Consider the following 17,726-nt stretch of genomic DNA (forward strand, 5'->3'; position numbering starts at 1 on the left):
TCCTTTAGATTATTTCATCAGTCTGTTGATCACAGCAGCATATGCTAGCACTTCTCTCACAGCATACAGTGTGGAATTTAATAGCTGTAGCACTTGGGGACACTGAATACCTGCCCTGGGAGTGAGTACCTGAGTGCCTGGCTGCTGGCTCGCTCACTCCTCTGGGTTGCTGTCTCTTGAGACAGCTGAGGTACCAAGTAAGTGCTGCAAGGACTGGGACCCCCTGCCTGACCCTGAATTCAGAGAGAGGCTGCTGTCAATCTTGCATCAGCTCCTGGCTGGGTCAGGGTGCATAAAACCTGGCTGCCCTTGGGGAACTCTTTAAAGAGTCCCGAGGGTGCTACCCCTTCTGTTTTTTAAAAAACCAATCTAGAGGTGATTGGGAGTGGGGAGGGCATATAGCGCATGTGTAGTTCCTGCACAGGGTGAAAGCCCATGCAGTGAATTGAATGACATGAGAAAGTCACCGGATGCCTTCAAAGTAAGAGTCTGCAACTGGCAGAAGGCTGGCCCTCCTTGGGTGTGAGATGGGGGGAGTAGATATGTCCTGTGTGAAAAATATTGAGTGGGTCTTACTGTTCCTGGTTCTCTCAGAGGCCTACTAGGATAATTGGTTCAGGTAGGTTTTGTTGGTGGGCTCTTGCTGTGTCCATATCAGGTGTTTAGGAGGAGTCTTAGTGAGAAAGGATATGGGTGATTCCACCCCAGTTTCAACTATCATGAGTAGGAAAAGGTATACCCATGGGGAGGTGGTGAACTACCATAGAATATGAGGGCAAGGCTATCTATGTCTTGCTCTTCACACCCACTCCTCTCATGGACGGGTTCCTCGTTGCTCATCTGCCATGCCCACTGGCCTATGTGTGCTGTTGTTTAATGCCAGATCAGTACACAATAAGACCATACTCATGCATGATTTGATCATGGATGAAGGTGCCGATTTGGTGTGCATTACTGAGACCTGAGTGGGTGAGCTGGGAGGAGTTGATCTGACCCAGCTGTGTCTACCTGGATATTCAGTGCAATAACAGCACTGGCTGCAGGGATGGGGGGTAGGAATTGCTGTCGTCTACAGAACTTCCATCTCTGTCCCCAGGAAACCACTGTCTTGGAGCTGGCTGGCTATGAGGGGCTGCACCTGGGGTTGGGCCAAGGACCCAGTAAACTAGGGTTGCTGCTGGGATACCATCCACCCTGCTGCCGGCAGCTTCTCTCACCGAACTGGCAGAGGCCATCTCAGCTGTGGTATTGGAGGAGCCCAGAATGATAGTCCTAGGCTTCAATGTCCATGCTGAGGCTGCCTCTAGTGTTCTGGCTCAGGATTTCATGGCCTCCATGATGACCATGGGGCTGTCTCGAGTTGGACCTGACCCAACACATAGGGCAGGGCGCACCCTTGACTTGGTTTTTGCTCCAGATGGAGGAAGGGGTGGTCTGGAGATGGAGGGGTGGATGTCACCCCATTGTCATGGTCAGATCACTTCCTGGTGAAGTTTAGACTTACTGCTCCTCATCTGCAAGGGTGGTGGACAGATTAAGATGGTCTGCCCCCGGAGACTAATGGAATCCACAGGATTCCTGAATGCCCTGGGGGAGTTCCCAGTACATAGAGCAGGTGACCCTGTTGAAGCCCTTGTCACTCTGTGGTCAGGCTGTTGACACGGTTGCCCGTGAGTGCCCTCTCTGGCATTGTGGAGCCCAGTTTGCACCTTGGTACACCAGTGAGCTAAGAGCAATGAAACAGGCTGGATGTTGGCTAAAGCGCAAGTGGTGAAAGATGTGCTGTGAGGCTGATCGGGCACGAGTAAAACATCATAACCATGCCTATTGTATGGCGGTGGGGGTGGCGAAGAAGGCCCACTTCTCTGCCACCATCGCATCCTCAAGTAGCCATCCAGTGGAGTTTTTCTGTATCGTCAGGGGTCTGTTGGCATCAACTCCAGCAAATGGAGTTAAGACCTTTCAGAGTCCCACTGTGAATTGTTTGGAAGGCGCTTTGAGGGTAAACTTGCTTGCCTCCATAGCAATCTTGATGCCCCATCCACATCTACTGTCATTCCCAATGAGGTGTCCAGTGTAACGTCTGCTGCAACTTCTTGGGATCGGTTTCAGTTGATGCAGCCTGATGATGCTTGCGACATTGTGGCCAGCAATGTGTCCTGTCAATCCTTGCCCTTCTTCGCTTATTAAAGCTTACCGAGGAGGTTTGACTGAGTGGATCCACAGTGTGGTCAATGCATCATTGTGGGAGGGAGTGGTTCCAGCTGCCCTGAAAGAGATGATCTGACCACTCCTGAAAAAGCCCACCCTAGACCCATTGGTTTGTGACAACTACCGCGCGGTCGCAAATACCCCACTTTTAGGAAAGGTGACTGAGAGAGTTGTGGCTCAGCAATTGCAAGTACTCTTGGATGAAACAGATTATCTTGTCCCATTTCAGTCTGGGTTCAGGCCTGTTTTTGGGACTGAATTGTCCTCAGTTGCCCTGATGGATGACCTTTATTGAGAGAAGGATAGGGGGAGTGTGACCCTGTTATTCTTACTTGATCTCTTGGTGGCTTTTAATACCATTGACCATGGTATCCTTCTGGGCTGACTTGGTGAGATGATTATCAGAGGCACTGTTTTACGGTGGTTCCGATCTATTTCCAGGGTGGTTTTCAGATAATAGCATTGGGTGATTGTCTTTCAGCCCCCCGGCAGTGGGGTGCCACAGGGTACCATCTTATCCCCGATGCTTTTTAACATGTATATGAAGCCCTTGGGAGCAGTCATCAGGAGATCTGAGGTGAGGGGTCAGCAGTACGCTGATGATACCCAGCTCTATTCCTCTGTAACATCTGAATTGGGAGAGGCCATGCAAACCCTGGACCGCTGCCTGGACTCGGTGGTGGGCTGGTTGAGGGCTAATAAATGGACTCTTAATCCTAGGAAGATGGGGGCACTGTGGGTTTGTAGTTCCTGAGTTCAGATAATTGGTCTGTTGCCTGCTTTGGATGGGATCGTACTCACTCTGAAAGAGCAGGTCTGTAGTATGGGGGTGCTCCTGGATCCATCTTTGTTGCTAGAGGCCCAGGTGACCTCAGTGTCTAGTAGTGCCTTTTACCAGCTTTGGCTGGTAAGACAGCTGTGGCCAATTCTGGACTGGGATAGCTTGACTACTGTTGTCCATGCACTGCTAATCCCCAGGCTGGATTACTGTAATGTGTTCTATGTGGGGCTACCCTTGAGGTTGGTCCGAAAGCTGCAGCTGGTGCAAAATGCAGCGGCGAGACTTCAGGGTATTGCCAACATGTCACTCCAGGGCTGAATGAATTGCCCTGGCTACCTATTAGCTACCAGACTAAATCCAAGATTCTGGTTTTGGTGTACAAAGCCCTATACAATTTGGGACCAGGATAGCTAAACGTTTGTCTTATCCCTTATATACCCAGTCGATCACTGAGCTCTGCAGGTGAGGGCCTCCTGCAGATACCATCTTATCAGGAGGTCAGTTCTGCACAACACAGGAAGCAGATCTTTAGAGTAGTGGGACCCTTTGGAATTCCCAGTCACCATCTACAATCCGTTTCAATGCATCCTTTGTTGTCCTGACCATCCTCTCAGCCTGGCCATTGGTTGCTGGATGAAAAGGGGCTGAAGTGACATGCCAAATCAATCTATTATCCAGGAATGTGCAGAATTCCGCAGATGTGAACTGGGCCCCATTCTCCAAGACAATGGTGTTTGCCAACCCATGTGTTGTGAAAAGTCTGCATAAGGTCTTGATAACAATACAATATGTCATTGACAATACCAGAACCACTTCTAACCATTTGGAGTATGAATCAACAACAATCAAGAAAGTTTGCCCCTGGAAGGGGCCTGCAAAGTCGATATGAAGCCGTGATCATGGTGTTTTTGTCAATTCCCATGGGTGCACTGGGGCATGTGGTGCAGCTGGTCTTGAAACCTGACACTTCTCACATCTCGACACTTTCTTCAATCTCCCTGTCCATCTTGGGCCAACAAACATAGCTGCGCCCCAGAGCCTTCATTCACACTATACCAGGGTGTCCAACATGTAGGGTCTCCAACACCCGATGTCTCAACACAGTAGGAATGACAACTCTATTTCCCCACAGGAGGCATCCCTTGTGCACTGATAGTTCATGTTGTTTGGATACAAATGGTCTGAATTTCTCCTCAAGCTTCCCTAATGGCCATCCCCTCCACACCCAGTTGAGAACACAGGCAAGAATTGGGTCCTTGGACAACGCAGGAGTTTCATCAACCCCAGCAGAAGAGAGATGAAGGCAGCTCAAAGCATCAGCATGGGCAATGCTCCTGTCAGGCCGATGTTGCAATGTGTAATCATATGCGTTCAGAAAAATCGCCCACTGCAACATGCGTGGAGATAATACTTGAGGCATCTGCTGGTTAGGGGCAAACAATCCCAATAACAGCTTGTGGTCAGTAGCAATAGTGAATGGTCGACCATAGACATAGTCATGGAATTTTTTTATGCTAGCCACAATAGCCAGAGCCTCCTTATCAATCTGTGCATGATTCTGTTCTGTTGAAGACATTGTTCTGGAGTAGAAAGCGATAGGCACCTCACGAGAGTCCTCAAGTTGGTGGCTCAGGACAGCTCCGATACCATATGGAGATGCATCACACATGCGAATCAAGGGCTTCCGTTCATCATAGTGCACCAAGACACTGTCAGATGAGAACAGGTGTTTTACATCACGGAAAGACTTATCATGCCGGGCTGTCCACTGCCCTGCAGCATGCTTGTCAAGAAGGCGTGATAGAAATTCAAGAGGCCCAAGAAGGCTTGGAGTTCCTGTTTATTACGGGGCACTGGAGCTTCATGAATTGCTTTAAAAAATTTTGGGGTAGGCCGAATGCCAGCGGCATCAATACTGTAGCCAAGGAATTCAATTTGGGAAACACCAAATACACATTTCTCATGCAGCAACAGCAAAACAGTGCAGTACATCCTGCACCCGTGAGGCAAGTTCAGCAATGGAGTTGCCGGCAACGAAGACATCATCAAAATACGGTATGGCACCTGGTACTCCTTTGAGAATATCCTCCATTAAGCTCTGAAAAATTCCAGGGGCCACTGAAACGCCAAACTGGAGGCATTTTACTCTGAATGCTCCACGATGAGTGGTGATAGTCTGAGCATCGGCAGCAGCAGCATCCACAGACAGTTGCTGATAGGACTGGACCCGGTCAAACTTCACAAAAACATTTCCTTGTGAAAGTGATGCCAAACGATGACTCACCACTTGGATTGGATATGGATGCTGATGCAGGGCTTTATTGATAGTGCACTTGTAGTCACCACAAATGCAGATGTCACCATTGGTCTTCAATGGAGTGACAACGGGTGTCTCCCACGCAGTGCTTTGCAGTGGTTTCCACAAGGCCCAAGCTGATGTCCTAATCCAATCTAAGGAGAAATGTTCTCTCCCTTTAAGCCTCTAATGCAAGAAGAAAACACTCTGTGCCTCAGTAAATCCCATCCTCGTCGCCAGTGAAAAGTATCATGAAGAAAGAGGCCACACAGAGGATCTAACAATAACAAGAACTTTACTATAACTAACTATATACAGAGAACAAGGCCCACAGCCTGGTGCTGCTTGTAAGGCAAGCCTGGAACTGAAACTGCCACAGCTTGGGGCTGGCTCAGCAGTTCCTGGTATGGCAAGCCTGGAGGGCCAATACACTACAGGAAGGATCATACCTCAAAGGTAAAGCATATGCTTTGTATGCAGAAGGTTCCTGGACCTGATGTGAGATGTAATTGTTGTTGCACTTATTGGAAATAGTCAGTCCTTCAAATAAAAAGGTCAGGTAGCAGGTGATGGGGAAATCCTCTGCCACCTGAGACCCTGGACAGTCCCTGCCATTCTGAGCAGATAGATGGCAAAATAATCTGACCTGGTATTTATGTATAAAAGTGTTCCTATACCACACTCTTGCAAAACATCAGGGTGGTGTAGAGCAACATAAAAGCATTTAAAAGCAATACAAAACAATCATTAAAATGACTGGCTACTCCCGAAAACATTTTAAACAGCTGCATAGGCACAACAAAGTCTTCAAGAGACGCCTGAAAGTCAAAAGCAAAGATGCCTGCTGAATCTCTGCTGGAAGAGTGTTCCATAGCATGGGACTGGCGACACTAAATCCCTGACTTCTGGTTGAGGCCAGTTGGGCCTCCATAACATGGGGAGCCACTAACAGCACTCCTCCAGATGGTCTCAGTGATCGGATTTGGATAAAAAGGCTCAGGCTCTTTAAGGTATCCTAGACCCAAGTTGCTCGGGCCCTTGACCCTGGCCTGGTAGGATATGGGCAATCAGTGCAGATGTTTTAGCAGAGGTGTCACATGCTGTCAGTCATCTGCGCCCATCAGCAGTCTAGCCACTGCATTCTGTCCCAGCTGGAGCTTCTGGATCAGGAAGGGCGATATAGGGCAGCTTCCTATGCTCTTGCTACTGAGGCAGAAATAGCAAAAACCAGCACCAGCCTATCAGAATGCACAGGATAGCATTTTGGTTTGATGCCATCATTCTTTCAGAGAGAGAGGGAGACAGGGCATGCATTGGATTCAGTAGCCATGATTCGTTGTATATCTGCCAGATCTGTTTCCTGCCCAGCTCAATAGCTTTTATGAATAGGGTTTTCTGAATCTGAACAATTTATTACTCATCTAGCAATAGGAAAGCTAACTAAGCTGTGTGAAGGGGCCATAACTATTTGTTTAACAAGCATCCTTTGACCCTAAATGCAATTTCTAGCTTGTCAGCACATGCGTAATAATATTTATTGAGCTTTTGAGTGATGGAAAGGAAATTGAGAAACAAGGTTGGCAAAGGTAGTGAGTACTAGGCATGGGTAGTCCTAGGATGAACACACAGGTACTTGCTACATTCAGGTGACATTATTCTACTAATACTTTGCTTCCTGACAGAGTCACACTCCTGTTTGCTGACATGTGCATCTGTATCTGACCATAGACAGACTATCTTCATAAGGAAAAATAATAATAACTGAAAGGCTGTCACTTTTGGCACAGAAGCTGGATTTTCTGTGCAATCTTGGTATAAACCCCTGCAACAGATGGCCTTTTCGCGCAACGCCCAATCTAGCTCACAAGACCTCTGCAAAAAAAAACACACACACACACCAAGGAGGAAAGCTTTATTCAATTTACCCTGCTTTTTGGCACACCATCCCCTCACAAAGCCAGATGCCTTCTGTTGCTTTATATAGCGACTATGCCGACTGGTATATCAAGAACTCCATAGTACAGCCAATTCCAGCAGGGTTTGCTGTAAGAGTCAGTTTGCTGATCAGTGCTGACAACAAGCCCTGTTTTGGGCAGGTACACTCAGAGTTTCCAATTGGGGACTAATTGCTATTGAGAATAAAGCCTGTTCCTGCATAGTCCCATATATGGTTCCATAGATCATGTGTCCTAGCCACACTAAACCAATAGAAGCCAATGTAGCTTTCCAGGTGTTGTTCAACTACAACTCCCATCAAACAAAGCAACACAGCCAATGACCAGGAAAGATGGGAATTGTAGTCCAATAACATCCGGGTGACACATCCTTGGCTACTCCTGTGCTATAGGGGGGATTGCAAACTGGCTTTTTATATATAGATTATTATATTTTAACAGTATGGGGAGTGCCATTTGGAATTTTTACCTCTAACCTGGAGGAAGGGCAGGATAGAATTTTAATATAAACCACCTCAGATCTCTTAATGTTAACTTGAAATTAGCATTGTTAAAATGCAGGAGGAGGAAGGGGACATAACTCACTGGTGGAGACCATGCAGAAGGTCCCAGATTCAGTTTGCTGCATCTCCAGGTAGTGCTGGAAACAATACTGAGGCTGATGAGCCAAACGATTGATGGTATATAAGGATGGTTCTTATGTTCAAGAGGTAGGCTACTTAATGCAGAATTGTGAGCATTTTAAAACTTATTGTAAGCTTCATATATTTAAAAAATACCAATAATGGTTACCAACTTGTTTTTTCTGTCTGTCAGTTATAATTTAGGACACATAGTCCCAGGGAGAGTATCCCAGCAGCTTTGGATATTGGGGGACTACTTTTATATGGGAGGAGGGGGAGGTCTGTGAGTAGAGGAGGTCAACCCTGGAGCCTCTTTGTTGTGGACATGGAAATGCTCACAGCTATCCCTTTTCCACTGCCAGTGCTTCAGTGGTGGTAGGCAGGGCTAGCCCTAGGATAAATAGTGCCCTGGATGAGGAGTGCCTTTGCCTCCCCTCCAGTGACACAGAGAATCCACCCAGAGGATTTATGGGGCTGGTGCAGATGTGTATTGGGGGCCCTGCTGTTGCCCCCTAAAAGGACCCATGCATGTGTGGAGAAAGCTGGGGACCACATGCAATAATTATTGCATGCATGGACTACATGGGAGAATCTTCATCTGCAGGCTCCTCCTTGCCCTGGGATCAAGCAGAATGATAGATGTGCTTCATTTTTTCTTATATGGGGATAAGGGAACACTGTGTTCCACCGACTTTTATCTAGCACAAATGGCATTAAAGTGGAAATTGAAAAAGAATCATGCCTTTTAACTAATTGAAGGAAGTTTTTTTTTTAGTTAGTACCCAAACAGCCTGTAGAACCTTGGGGGAAAAGTCATAGACACTTGTTTTTTGCCACCCAAGCCCACTGCAGACAGTCCATTTTAAAAAACACAGCCACTGAGCTCAGCTCAGAGTTTGGAAGATTACTTTTAAAAAGTAATAAATTACAGTTACAATTACATGGCACAAAAAAGTAGTAATTACCATTACAATTACAATTGCTCTGAAAGTAACTTTTGAGAAAAAGTAATCACTACAATTACATTTCAGTTACTTTTTAAAAAAACGCCTACAAGGTGCTGGCTTGGCTGCTGCACATGTAAGTAGCCTAAAACAACATTAAAAATACACACACATCCAGAGGTATTAGAATAATTATTTTTATCCATAAGATAGCAGTGGTGGTCTCTCCGTTGGTAAGGGAGGTGGGGACGGAGGCAGAGTCCACTACTCAGATCTTTGCACGTCAAACCAAGTGCAACTCCTGCCCCCCCCCAGCCAGCCAGCATAATCTCTCTCACTTAACCACCTCCTGGACCCTGCCCTGCCACCAACTAAGGGACACTCACCCAAGCAAACATTTTCCCCTGAGATGCAAAACAGTTAAAATACTAGAAATGCAGCACAGTAGCCAGAGAGGGTGGTGGTGCCCACTTTGTGCGCCAAGTGCAAACACAGTATTCACACACACACACACACACTGTCATCGTTCACCTTCACAGTTCTTTATCTCCATTCTGCTGCTGACTCCTTCTCCTTCTTCATCCATGTTCTTGCCCTCCAGCTCCTTTCCCCCTCCACTCTTCACCACCACCATCCATTTTTTAAACAATTGTTTTCTCCACTCCACCCTGTCTTACTCTCCACCTTCTCCCTCGTTGCCTCCTACTCACTCACCCATAGAGCATGAGGGAAGAGTGACGCTGCACAGAAGCCCAGTTTGAGGCACATGATTTTCATCCACAAATCAGAGGAGCAGAAGACTTCCCTGCTTCTCCCCCCAAGTAATGTCCCAAAGTATATGCACCATCTCTATTATTTCCCCTTTCAACAAGCCTTTAAGTAGAGACTTTATCCTAGTCTGCTTCTATGTTAGATTTGCTTTTAAATATGTTTTTAAAGGGGTTTCTTTTTAAAAACATGTTTTTAAAGATGTTTTGTTTTTTAATATGTTTTAAAATATTTTGCTTTAAGATGTTTTAAGAGTGTTTTCAGTGTTTTTGTTTGCCACCCTGGGTTCCTTCTGGAAGGAAGGGCAGGATATAAATTTAATAAATATATATTAAATTTATGCACCAACTTCATGTTTCATGTACCATCCTCTTGGATGGGTTGAACAAGCAGAAGTGGAATTGCATCTCTCATCACTGAAATGAAATAAACCATCCACTCTTCTGCTCCCAGCACAATTTGGGATAGGCTGTTTGGCATAACATTTTTTACGTGTTGAATTCAGGAAAGGTGGTTCAGGAAAGATGGCACTGGAAAATAAGTATTGGGAAGCATTTTTAAAGGAGGTGTAGGAAACATAGGTTGACAAACAGGAAGCGAGATAATATTTTGAGCATAGGAAAGGAAGAAAAAAGCATAGGTCAACGTGTATCCCAATTGTGACTCCCCATGACAAAATGAAGTGTGCAAGAACACTCAGGATTGGGCTCAATATTGGCTTCCACGGAACAGTGTGGAAAATGTCAACACATGTTGATTTCAGTGCTTAATATGTAAAATGATGAAGAACCACCCTTAGGGGATTGGGGGATTAATACAAGAAGAGTCAGAGCTCATTAGAAGCTACACACCTTCTGACTCAGAAGCTCTGCTCTTAATGGAGCTAGTCGTAGTCACTCAGTGGTGAGGGAAAGAAACTTAACAAGTTCAGAGATCCTCTCCTCTCCAATCAGCCTGCAGGTATAGATAGAGTTCCAAAATATTTTGAAGGTGTTGGGAATTGTTTTCCCCTGGAGGGAAACCATTGTATGGTTGAATGGGAAGGGCCCATTCAACTGCACAACCCCACCACCATCACCACTGCCACTACACATCTGTGATCTGAAGTGGTACACCTGCTCTTTCTGTGAGCAATATTATTCAAATGCACCTATTGATCTAAGGCTTGGTACAGACTACTGGTTCCAGTTTTCAATATATCTCATGCACACTTGATTGTGCAACATAGAACCCATCACAGAGAGGATAGGAAGCTACTGTCCAGACATGCTTTGAAATGTTAGGCATTTCAGTAGTGATCTAAACACACATCTGAAGCCAAGTTTAACCTTCTGACTACACACAAGCTCACTTTCCTACTATTGCTATTCTGGTTCTTTTAATTTTGCTTGCTCAATTTGGAGGTGTTGCAGGAAATACATACCAAAGACACACAAAATAAACTCCATAGTATATACACCAGGACATTCATAAAACTATTTTGTTCTCTGGCACCAAATCTAGCTGGCTCTTCTCGATCATGTTTTCTTCCTTTTAACTCGTAACAACCTTTTCTAACTTTACTCATATATTTTTTTCATAACTGTGCAAACAGGTACCCATGTAGAGCCTGTGTCCCTTGTTATGTGGCAATCAGCACCATGAATCCCACCCAGGACTTAGTGTAAATGTATTTGGCTGACTCTATGAGAAGCTTGAGCAAGTTCCTCTCTAGCCAAACGAACTATGGTCTGGAAAGGATTCATTTTTTTTAGTGTACACAGAACATCTTTTGCTTGTTTATAAACTAGATCTTTAAGTTCCATTATAATTATTCTCATATATAAATAGTGTAGATAGCATTTGTGGCATCCCAGACGGCCTTTTAGACAAGGTGCTCATGTCTTCAAACAAAGCATTCAGTCAGCAGTCAAGGATAAAAGACAGACAGACAGAAAGAATTCTGTAGTTGTGAGACTGGGGTCTGGAGAAGAGAAGGACTGCTAAAATGGCTAAACCACTTTTATTAAGTAAATAAGCCAGGTCAAATCTGTTTAGTATCCCTTTATTGCTATGTACATATTAATCTGCATCCATATTGAAATTGTTCTTTAAGATGTTTTAAAATAAGTTTGTTGGGTGTTTTGGTTTAAATATGGTTTTAATGCTTTTCATCTGTTTGCTGCCCTGGGCTCCCTTTGGGAGGAAGGGCAGGATATAAATTTAACAACAACTTACGATACAGGCAATATGTTGCCACAAAAATCAAAAATATGGAGAGACCGTTCCGGAAGTTGACAGCCACCATGGCAAAAGAAGGCATTTCTTTCATCTCTCTCTCTCCCCTGGCTAGAGATATCTCCCAAGAAATCTGACTGTGAAGAGTACAGTATTTTGGGTCTGTTCGTTAGAGTTGAAGTTAGGCTGTATCTCCACACATGCACAACCTTTATAGATGTGTAAACAAACCACATATCACAAAAAGCCAGTAGGTGCGCAGTGACCTCATTCCAAATGAAACAGAACCTAGGTAAATGATGCACTCTTGGAATTCTCACCACCTGGAGAACTGGCACATGTGTAACAATATAATTTTTAGGAACAACAGATACAATTAATAGGAAACTACAACCTTTGGTTGTATGCATTTTCAACAGTCAAGACAGTTACAAACTTAAATGCACTGTACAAGCATGTTCATAGTGAAGTGAGAGTGGTGCATCAGGTTATAAAGGCCTTTGTAATGAATTTGCCTGAGGGTAGGTGATAATTAGAAGTATTTATATTCTAATGAATAATTTTGTTTAATTCAAAACTTAAGGGAGTATGACTCTGGATTAACAACTTGCTTATCTTTCTGTACACTTAAGGAATTGCCATAAATTTCCTATTGTGAAGTTAAAAGAAGTAACTCCAACAAAGAGCGAGTACAGGTGTGGAGAGTCTTACTGATGAGTGCCGGTTGAGTTGCCAGTGCTGCCCAATTTAGCTGCAATATGCAAGCCTTTATCAATCACTATATTGGCAAAGGCTGTATCTGCAAAATAACTAAGGAAATGGGAGCTCTCCTCGTATGATAAAGTGGTAGATCTTCTAATGTATAGGATAGGCCTTAGGCCAGTCTTTCCCAACCTGGGGTGTTCCCAGTGCTTTGGACTATAACTCCCATCAGCCCAATCGGCATGGCCAATTATCAAGAAGGGAGTTGGGGTCCAAAACATCTCAAGGGGATTAGGCTGGGGTAGACTGACTGCCTTCAGTGTAAAGGTGAATCTTGCTACTCTCTCCCCTGTTAATGTGAAAGTGGAAAAATATCTCCTAGACCCTAGGAAGCGTGCATGGAAAGTGCATACACTATCTTTGACACTCCTTACCTCATCCACTGTCCCTGCTGGCTGCTTCTAGAACCAGTTTAGTTTGGAACAGGGGTGTGTGCTAATTCACATCCTGTTTTCACTTATCAAGATGAACAGAGATCTGGGAAAACTAAGAGCGCTTTTTGCAGTCCTTCTCAGAGGCCCCAAAAGGCCTGGGCCACTTCCAGCTTTTGAGGTCATAAAAAAAGTAAAACAACGATGATACATGCACTTGATCCCACACTAGCCACTAATAGTGATTTCATAAATATAACATCAGCTGATCTGAGAGGACACGTTCATCTTGGTCTAACCTTATCCTGTCAGAACAGATATATTTTATGAATATTCTGTGAATATTTAAATCTCTTTAATGTGACAAAATCTATATCAGTTAACAAAAAAAAGTTACACCACATCACATATTTTGTTTGCTTAAATTTGCAGCTCTGAGCTAAGACAGTGTGACACATTAAGGTCCGAAGCATTGCAACTTATATGCAATCAAATGCAAAAAATAAAATAAAAAATGAATTGACATGTGTCTAAATTTGAGCCCCCCTTTGAGCTTGAGGTCCCCTCTTGGCTCCTCTTCTGAATGGCCCTGGCCTTATCTAAGGGTTATTGTATGTAGTTAAATTCACTAATAGGCAAAAAATCTTGCCGTTTAAGAATGTACCTATAGCCCACAGATATTTCTATCAAACTTTATAAAGCAGGGAAATTGGACAGCTATAGTGAATGCACCAGGGGAGCAGGAGACCTGACCTCCTATCTGAGATATTGGACTGCCCTACAAAGTTGTCAAAATGCAATCCCCTGGTGCACTCACTATAGCTGTCCAATTTCCCTGCTTTATAAAGTTTGATAGAAATATCTGTGGGCTATAGGTACATTCTTAAACGGCAAGGTTTTTTGCCTATTAGTGAATTCCTCTGCTTTTTAATCCAGGAGGTAAGAAATGGGATCCTGTGCAAGTTTGGATTGATCATTTGCATGCTTATTGAGTTCAGTGGGATTTACTACCCTGCAATTATTCTTAGGATAGTTGAAACTGACCACAGGGGATGGGGAGTGGAGGAGTAGGGAGGGGAGGAAGGGCAGAGGGGAGGAGGGGGATGGGAGCAGGCAGGAGGGGAAGGGGAAGAGAAGGACAGGATTGATCATTTGCATGTTTATTGAGTTCAGTGGGATTTACTCCTGTGCAATCATGCTTAGGATAGGTAAAACTGACCGGGGGGAGGGAGGGAGGACTGGAGTGGGCAGGGGAGGAGGAAGAAGGAAGAGGGGAGTGGAAGGAGGGGAAAGTCAGGTCTGATCATTTGCATGCTTATTGAGTTCAATGGGATTTACTCCTATGCAATCATGGTTAGGATAGGTAAAACTGACCATGGGGGGAGGATGAGGAGGGGGAGGGGGAAGGAGCGGATTGGAGGGGAGCAAAGGAAGTGGGGAGGGCAGGTTTGATCATTTGCATGCTTATAGAGTTCAGTGGTATTTACTCCCGTTCAATCATGCTTAAGATAAGTAAATCTGATCATGGAGAGGAGGAAGGGGTGGGGGAGGAGGAGGAAGGGGTGGGGGAGGAGGGGGAAGGGGAAGGAGGGGATTGGAAGGGGATGGGGATGGAGGGACAAAGGAAGGGGGAGGGAAGGGTCAAGAGGGAGGGGATAGGAGGGAGGAGAACGGAGGGTCAGTTTGATCATTTGATACTTTTTGAGTTCAATGGGATTTATTTCTGCGCAATCATGTTTGAAAATGGAAATGGACTCCCTTCAAGTCGATCCCAACTTATGGGTTTTCATGGTAAACGGTATTCAGAAGTGGTTTTGTCATTGCCTTGTGGCTGGCCCAAGATCACCCAGTGAGCTTCATGGCTGTGTGGGGATTTAAACCCTGGTCTATCAGGTTGTAGTCCAACACTGACCTGGGGGAAGGGCAGGGAGGAGAGGAGTTTGGGTGGGTGGGCACTGGGCAGAGGGGAAGCCCCTTTCCTTTCCAAAAAGGAAAACATTGTGAACGGTATCATTGCTTTTCAGCATTTCCCCCACCTTTTTATTCTACAGCAGGCACATGTAGACTCCCACCCAAATTTAAAGCAAAGCTGTCCCTGGCCACATCTTCACCAGGCCTTTATTTCACTTTGGGCAGTCATGGCTTCTCTCAAAGATTCCTGGGAAGTGTAGTTAGTGAAGGGTCCTGAGAGTTGCTAGGAGATGCCCTGTTCCCCTCTCAGACCTTTAATCAGAGTGGCTGACTGTTAAACCACTCTGGCCACTGAAGCTCTGTCAGTGGAATAGGAGTCTCCTCTCAGCACCCTTCACAAACTGTACTTCCCAGGATTCTTTGGGGGAAGCCATGACTGTCTCATGTGAAATCAAAGTCTGGTGTGGGTGTGGCTCCCTGATTAGGCAAGCCAAGCAGCTGTGACTCTGGCTTTTAGAACTCTGATAGTTGGTTCTTACTGAGCATGCCTGACACTATCATTCAGTTCATTTCAAAATTTCTTAAATTAATTAAAAATCAGCCAGGCATTTTTTTTAACTTTTAACCTACAGAAGATGAAGGTCAGAATATGAGGCAAGGTCAGTAGTAGTATTACAGGTGCTCTGTGAACATGGCTGATTTTTAATGAATTTCAACAAATTATGAGAACTCTGACAGGGCTCTGGGTTCCCCCCCCTCTTTTTAGAATTTGAACACTCTATTCTCTCTGACTGTTTTGTGTATTGCCATGAAAATTGAGAGGGTTGTTAAGCAAACTTTTCTGAGTTCAGGACTCTTAAGTTTTGTAAGGTTTTGTTTTGAAATGAGCTTATGGGAAGCATCAGAATTGCATGGGGGTATTTTCAATTTAACATTGTGGAATGTGAAAAATCCACTTTCATGGCTGTATAATATGCTGCTGAAGTCTAGGGATGGATTCTTGATCCTGTCCAATGGTGGGGAAGGACTCCAATGGGATGGGGAGAACTTACTGGGTTCTAGAAGAGTCCAGAAAGTCTCCACATTAAGCCTTGCTGGTGTACTGAGGTGAGACAGTAGCATAATAACATCACTGACGTAATAGCCACTGTTCTGTGGGGCCATCAGATTATTTCCAGACTAGAACTGATGTTTGCCCATCCTTACTTAGCATTCACTCATAATTTGTCTGGACATTTTTACCAAGCTGATGTAAGTTTAAATTGAAATGGAGCCTTCACAATAAACTCAGTCTGAAGACCAAGTTCCAATCTAAGCCTGCAGTTAATTGCATTCTTCTGTTTCATATCTGGAATTGCAACACTACCTAACTGTGTGAAAAGATAGGTTAAATGAGGAGGATGACTCTGATTGGTTAGGACCCGAACGTGATACCCTTACAATGAAAAGCAGAGAACTCTGCATGAACTGCTGGTGAAAAAAAGGAGAGACAGCTCATGAAGTAAGTTACAAACAAGCATGACTAAGGATTTCATAATCTGGCCATTAATGTTTTCAGCATGTTATGAAAAAGGCAAAGCAATAAAGTTCACCAAACACAGAGAATATGTTTCAGTTGCTTTTGAACAATTATTAACTTGTAAACACACACAAACAGAAACCATCCAGATTTGGTTGCTTCATAAATAAACAGATACTCTTGCATCTCCCACTAGACCTGTATTCTAGACCATACACTAACCCTGGGCTTCTGGACTCCTGTCCTCTCCCTTTATTATCTCCCCTGCTTTCAAAATGTAGGTGGGTAAGCTCCTCAGGAAATGTTTCTGTTTTACTTAATATTATTATGCATTAATTACATGTATAGCTCACCTTATCTCCAAAGAGCTCAAGGTGGCAAACATGATAATAATCCTTTAAAGTAGATTAGGCTGAAAACGAATGACTGACACAAGATCATCCAGTAAGCTTCATTGCAGAGTGGGGATTTGAACCCTGGTCTCCCCAGTCCTAGCCCAACACTCTAACTGCTTCCCCACACTGGCTTTTATGTCTTCTATAAAACATCCTAGATATTGATGAAATGGAAATGGACTGCCTTCAAGTCAATTCCAACTTATGGCAACCCTATGAATAGGGTTTTCATGGTAAGCGATATTGAGAGGGGGTTTACCATTGCCTTCCTCTGAGGCTGAGAGGCAGTGACTGGCCCAAGGTCACCCAGTGAGCTTCATGGCTGTGTGGGGATTTGAACCCTGGTCTCCCAGGTTGTAGTCCAACACTCTAACCGCTATGCCACAATGCCTCTAGATATTGATAGTGCTGGTTATATATTAAAAAGGTAAAGGTGTCCCCGCACTTATAGTGCGAGTCGTTTCCGACTCTTAGGGTGACATCTTGCGATGTTTACAAGGCAGACCGTATATATGGGGTGGGATTGTCAGTTCCATCCCTGGCCTTTCTTTACCCCCCAGCCTATGCCAGGTACTCATTTTACCGACCACGGATGGATGGAAGGCTGAGTGGACCTCGACCCCTTTTACCGGAGATTCGACTTCCTCCTTCCGTTGGAATCGAACTCCAGCCATGAGCAGAGCTTTGACTGCATTACCACCGCTTACCACTCTGTGCCACGGAGGATCTTAGTTATATATTAAATAATGATAAATAATAACCACAATATTAGGTCCCCAGATGCTGTTGGACTACAGCTCCCATTATCCCTGACTACTGTCCATGCTGGCTGGAAAGGATGGGAATTGTAGTCTAACATCATCTGGGCACCCCAAGTTCGGGAAGACTGATCTATAGATGGCTCTCCCTCAACCAGGAAGAACAAAATTTAATGTAAGTCCAGTTTCCTTGCTCATTTGTAGGCAAAGGGCAG

Source organism: Rhineura floridana, chromosome 10, assembly GCF_030035675.1.
Source record: "Rhineura floridana isolate rRhiFlo1 chromosome 10, rRhiFlo1.hap2, whole genome shotgun sequence".
Taxonomy (NCBI): Eukaryota; Metazoa; Chordata; class Lepidosauria; order Squamata; family Rhineuridae; genus Rhineura; species Rhineura floridana.